Raw genomic sequence first — 5,819 nt, 5'->3', positions numbered from 1 at the left:
TCATCTTGATTTCATTGTTTACCCAATAATCATTCAGGAGCAGTTTATTTAATTTCTATGTACTTGCATGATTTTGAAGTTTCCTTTTGGAGTTGATTTCCAGTTTTTTTCCACTGTGGTCTGAGAGAGTACTTAATAAAATTTTATTTTTTAAAGTTCTATTGAGACTTGTTTTGTGGACTGTCATATGGTCTATCTTGGATAAACTTCCATGCACTGATGAATAGAATGTTTATTCTGCAGTTGTTATGTAAAATGTTCTGTAAATACCTGTTAAGTCCGTTTGTTCTTGGGTGTAGTTTAAATTCATTTTTTCTTTGTTGACTTTCTGTTTTGATGACTTGTCTAGTGCTGTCACTGGAGTATTAAAATCCTCCACTATTATTGTGTTGCTGTCTATCTCATTTCTTAGGTCTATTACTAATTGTTTTATAAATTTGAGAGCTCCAGTGTTAGGTGCGTATATATTTAGAATTGTGATATTTTCCTGTTGGACAAAGCCGTTTATCATTATATAATGTCCCTCTTTGTCTTTTTAAATTGCTTTTTTTAAAAAAGTTTGTTATGTCTGATAGAAGAATAGCTACTCCTGCTTGTTTTTGGTGTCCATTTGCATAAAATGTCTTTTTCCACTCCTTTACCTTGAGTTTATTTGAGTCCCTATGTGTTAGGTGAGTCTTTTGAAGGCAGCAGATACTTGGTTGGTGAATTGTTATCCATTCTGCTCTTCTTTATCTTTTAAATAGAGCATTTAGGCTATTTATATTCAATGTTACTAATGAGATGTGAGGTGCTATTCCATTCATCGTGCTATTTATTGCCTGATTATCTTGTTTTTTAAAAAATTAATTTATTTATTTTTCATATTTTTGTTTTATAGGTCCTGTGAGACTCATACTTTAAAGAGGTACTGCTTCTATGTGTTTTCAGGATTTGTTTCAAGATTTAGAGCTCCTTTTAGCAGTTCTTGTAGTGTTGGCTTGGTAGTGGTGAATTCTCTCATCATTTGTTTGTCTGAGAAAAACTGTTTCTTTCATTAACCAAGCTTCATTTCACTGGATAGAAAATTCTTGACTGACAATTGTTTTGTTTAAGGGGGCTGAAGATAGGGCACCAATTCCTTTTAGCTTGTAGGGTTTTGATTTCCTTAAGTTGAACTTAAAGTTTCTCTGGTGCCTCCTTGATTAGCTTAATAATTGACCTGAATTCTTTTTCTTGTAATTCAGGGATTTCTTCTTGGTTTGAATCCATTGCTGGTGAACTAGTGTGATTTTTTTGGGGGTGGTAAAGAACCCTGTTTTGTCATATTAGCAGGATCATTTTTCTGGTTTCTTCTCATTTAGGTAGGCTATCTCAGAGAGAAGATCTGGGGCTCATGGCTGCTGTTCAGATTCTTTTTTCCCATGGGGTGATTCCTTGATGTAGCACTATTTCCCTTTTTCTATAAATGTAGCTTACTTAGATATGTACTGTAGTGATTATTATTTCTCTTACTGATCTAGCCACCCAGCAGGGCTACCAGGCCCTGGGCTGGTCTTGTGGGGTGTCTGCATAGAGTTTTGTGATGTGAACCATCTTCAGGTCTCTCAGCCATGGATACCAGCACCTGCTCCAGTGGAGGCGGCAGGGGAGTAAAGTGAACTCTGTGAGGGTCCTTAGTTGTAGTTGTTTAATGCATTAGTTTTGTGCCAGTTGGTCTCCTTCCAGGAGTTGGTGCTTTCCAGAGAGCATCAGCTGTGGTAGTATACAGGAGGATCATGTGGTGGGTGGGGCCTTAGCATTCCCAAGAGAATATGACCTTTGTCTTCAGCTACCAGGGCAGGTAGGGAAAGACCATAAGGTGGAGGCAGTGTAAGGCCTATCTGAGCTTAGACTGTCTTTGCTGCAGCTGCTGTGGGGCATGGGGTTGTGGTTTCCTGGTCAATGTAGTTATGTTCCCAGAATGATTATGGCTGCCTCTCCTGTTTCATGCAGGTTTTCAGGGAAGTAGGGGAATGCCAGCAGTTACAGGCCTCACTCAGCTCGTGTGCAACCCAAAAGGCTGGTCTCACTCCCTCCATGCCATCCCAATAGCACCAAGTTTGTTCCCAGCAGTGGGAGAGTAGAGCTGAGAACTTGCTCTAGGCTGTCAGCCTCCCTGCTAAGAAAGCAAACAGGGCTTTTGCACCTCTCCACCTGTTGAGTCTGCAAACCAGATTCATGCTCTTCCTCAGGTTCTGGCCAGGAATCTTCACCCTTGGTTGGAATTGTTACAAAGTTCACCTGGAGATTTCCTTCTCCTTGTGTTCTTTTTCCAGTTCCTCTGGCAGCCCTCCCCAAGGACTCCTATGAGACAAGTCAGAAATGGCTTCCCTGGGGACCCAGAGAGCCCACAGGGCTTTTCCCACTGCTTTTTCTACCCCTGTATTTCACTCAGCTCTCTAAATTGTCTCAGCAACAGATAAGGTCAAATCTTTCTCCCGTGATCTGGACATTCAAGTTCCCCAGTGAGGGTGTGTGTTCAGGGATGGACAGTCCCCCTTTCCCACTTCCACATTTTGGGTACTCACAATATTTGGGCTGTCTCCCATGTCCTGCAGGAGCAATCCACTTCCTTCAAAGGGTCTGTGGATTCCCTCGGCTTTCCTGGTTTATATCTGCAGTACTTCTTAGAGCAAAAGTTCACAGTGCAAGTCTTCCCATGCTGCTCTGTCCATCCAAATGAGAGCTGCAATTTAGTCCTGCCTCCTATCCACAACTTTTTTCATCTCTCCTACTCCTCTCTTTCTCTGCCTCCTCTTTAAGGGCAATAACTTTTGGATTGGCCCTTTTGAGGCTATTTTCTAGATTCTGTAGGTGTGCTTTATTGGTTTTTATTCTTTTTTTTTCTGTCTCCTTTGACTGTGTATTTTCATGCAGCCTATATTCAAGCTCACTATTTCTTTCTTCTGCCTGATCAGTTCTGCTAGCAGTTGACATTCATGCATTCTTCAGTATGCCAATTTCCTTTTCCAGCTCCAGAATTTTTGTTGAATTCTTTTTAATGATTTCAATCTCTTTTGTTAAATTTATCTCATATAATTTTTAATTTCTTATCTGTGTTATCTTGCATTTATCTGAATTTCCTCAACACAGCCATTTTGAATTTTCTGACTGAAAGGTCATATCTCTATTTCTCCAGAATTGGTCCTTGGTGCCTTATGTAGTTCATTTGACATGGTCATGTTTTCCTGGTTGGTGTTGATGCTAGTAGATGTTCTTTGGTGTCTGAGCATTGAAGAGTTAGGTATTTATTGCAGTCTTCACTGTCTGGGCTTATTTGTAGCCATCCTTCTTGTGAAGGCTTTCCAGATATTGAAAAGACTAGCATTTTGTGATCTAAGCTGTTTCTGCTTTAGGAGAAACCCAAGGCCAGTAATGCTGTGGTTCTTTTAGACTCACAGAAGTATCACCTTGATATCCTTGGGCAAGATCTAGGAAAATTCTCTGCATTATCAGACAGAGACTCTTTTCTTACTTTCTCCCAAACATACAGAGTCTCTCTCTCTCTCTGTCTTTCTCTCTCTCTCACCACCTAAAGCTGGGGGTGGAGTTACAGAAGCACCCTTGTGGCCACCACCATTAGGACTGTGCTGGGTCAGTCTTGAAGCCAGCACAGCACTGAGTCTTGCCTAAGGCGTGCTTTAACCACTCCCTGGCTACTGCCAATGTCAGTAAAAGTCCTGGAGCTCTACAATCAGCAGGTAGCAATGCCGGCCAGACCTATGTCTTCCCCTTCAAGGCAGTAAGTTACCTTTTCCCCAGGTGAGTCCAGAAGTATCATCCAAGTGTCAGGGACTAGAATTAAAAATCTTAGAAGCCTACCTGGTGTTGAGCTGATACTCAAACCACAAGATGCAGTTTATTTCACTTTTCCCTCCCTTTTCCAAAGGCAGAGGAAACTCACCTCATAGCCACCACCACCCCTGGTCACAAGAAGTGCTGCCAGACTATCACTGATGTTCCGTTAAGGTCCAAGGTCTCTTAAGTCCACTTGTGCAAGACTGCCTGGTCTTGCACTCACCCTTCAGGGCAATGGGCTCCCCTCTTGCCCTTGGAACGTCTAGACATGCCATCCAAGAATCAAGTCCTGGGATCAGGGATCCCAAGAGTCCACTTGGTGCTCCACACCCTTGTGGCAGTGTTGGTACCTAAGATGCAAGACAACGTCCCCTTTACATTTTCTTCTGCTTTCCTCAAGCAGAAGGAGTTTGGCCACCACAGCTGGTAATGTGTTAGTCTCACCTGGAGCCAGCAAGTCTTAGAAGCTCATCAAGGCCCTCAATGTACTACCTGGGTATTGCTGCTGGTTTTTCAGGGCCCAGGGGCTCTTCAGTTAGTGGGTGATGAATGCTGGCAGGATGAGTTTCTTTTCTTCAAGGCAGTGGGTTCCCTTCTGGCTCAAGTTATGTCTGGAAATGTCCCAGAGCTATGGCCTGAAACGGAGGCCTCATGATTCTGATGGGTGCCTTATCCTGTCGTGGTTGGGCTGGTATCCAAAATGCAACACAAAGTCCTCTGCACTCTTCCTTGTCCTCTCCTCAAGCAGAAGAAGGGATCTCTTTTGGAGCCACGAGCTATGTAGCCTGGGGTTAGCAGGGAGTTCATGCCAGCCCTCCCTTGGCTGCCTCAGCTGGTGTTTCAGTAGGTCACATGCCTACTCAAAGCAGGAAGTTTTCTATCAGTGGAGCTTTATATTTAATCATCTTGCTCCACTTCCTCGGTGGTGATCACGTTAGCTAACCATTGTGTAACGGAAAATATTTTTCAGGCAGAGGGAACCTCAACTATATTCATAACAGCATTTTTCATAATACAGAAAAGTTGGAATTAACTTAAATGATCATCATCAGGAAAATGGATAAATTTTGGTATATGATTATAATGCACTTCTGCACATTACTTACAACTAGTTAACTCAAATAGTTAAGTCTCAGAAATGTAATCTAGAGTTTAAAAAGCCAGTTGGAGAGGTGAGTTATAGTTTGATGTCATTTTCTGTTACATTTTAAGCCTGCACGTCAGTACTATGTAATGTTTCTGGATAGATACACGTGTGATAAAAGTAAAATAAAACTTGCATGGGAATTATAAATACTGAATTTGGTTGACTAGTTGCCCTTGGTAAAGAGAAAGGAAAGTAGGTAAATGAGGGTAATTTTCAACCATGTTTATTTGTTTTTTTTATTATTCGAAGCAAATATGGAAATTATTGATATCTATTTTTTATTTGAGAGATACATAGGTTTCTCTTATATGTTTTCTAGTTTTCTATATTTTTAAAATATATCATTATTTAAATAATTAAAATAAATAATGCTGTGATAAATACCATTTTAGGTAAGCCTTATCGCTTCTCGGCCTTTTGGCTAAGATCAAGTGTAGGTAAGCCTTATGCACAACCCTGCAATCTATGCATAGAATTTATGAACATTTTTAGAAACTTTCCTCAATTATTTATAATCATTACAACTTCCCCTAATTCAATATCATATTTTAAAGACTTGCCCCCATAAGTTTTTCCAAAAATTCAGCATAAATTTCACTAAAAGCAACTTATGTTTCAGTCAGTATAATCTACAGTGAGAATGGAGGGTAGTCAGTAATGTGGCTCATTGGTTAAGTGGAAGTGAGTTAAGAAAACTTCCTGCTTTGAGTTATTTTAATTGAATTTCTACATTTTCTGGATTTGTAGTAGGTACATATTATAATAATTGTGGTGCTTCTCCCTTCTTATCTTCACATATTTTGGTTATTTTTATTTCCAGTTTTCAGTAACTGCAAAATTGAGAACAGTGTTT

At 40.4% G+C, this 5,819-nt stretch overlaps 1 pseudogene; it reads left to right on the top strand.

Annotated features, from left to right (window-relative positions):
* The first annotated feature begins 5,367 nt into the window (after window positions 1-5,367).
* Window positions 5,368-5,476, top strand: LOC129476643 (uncharacterized; annotated as a pseudogene).
* Window positions 5,477-5,819: the final 343 nt, after the last annotated feature.

The sequence above is a fragment of the Symphalangus syndactylus genome, chromosome X (genome assembly GCF_028878055.3).
Source record: "Symphalangus syndactylus isolate Jambi chromosome X, NHGRI_mSymSyn1-v2.1_pri, whole genome shotgun sequence".
NCBI lineage: Eukaryota > Metazoa > Chordata > Mammalia > Primates > Hylobatidae > Symphalangus > Symphalangus syndactylus.
The sequence above is the reverse complement of the archived record's forward strand: the minus strand, read 5'-3'. Positions and strand labels throughout refer to the sequence as shown.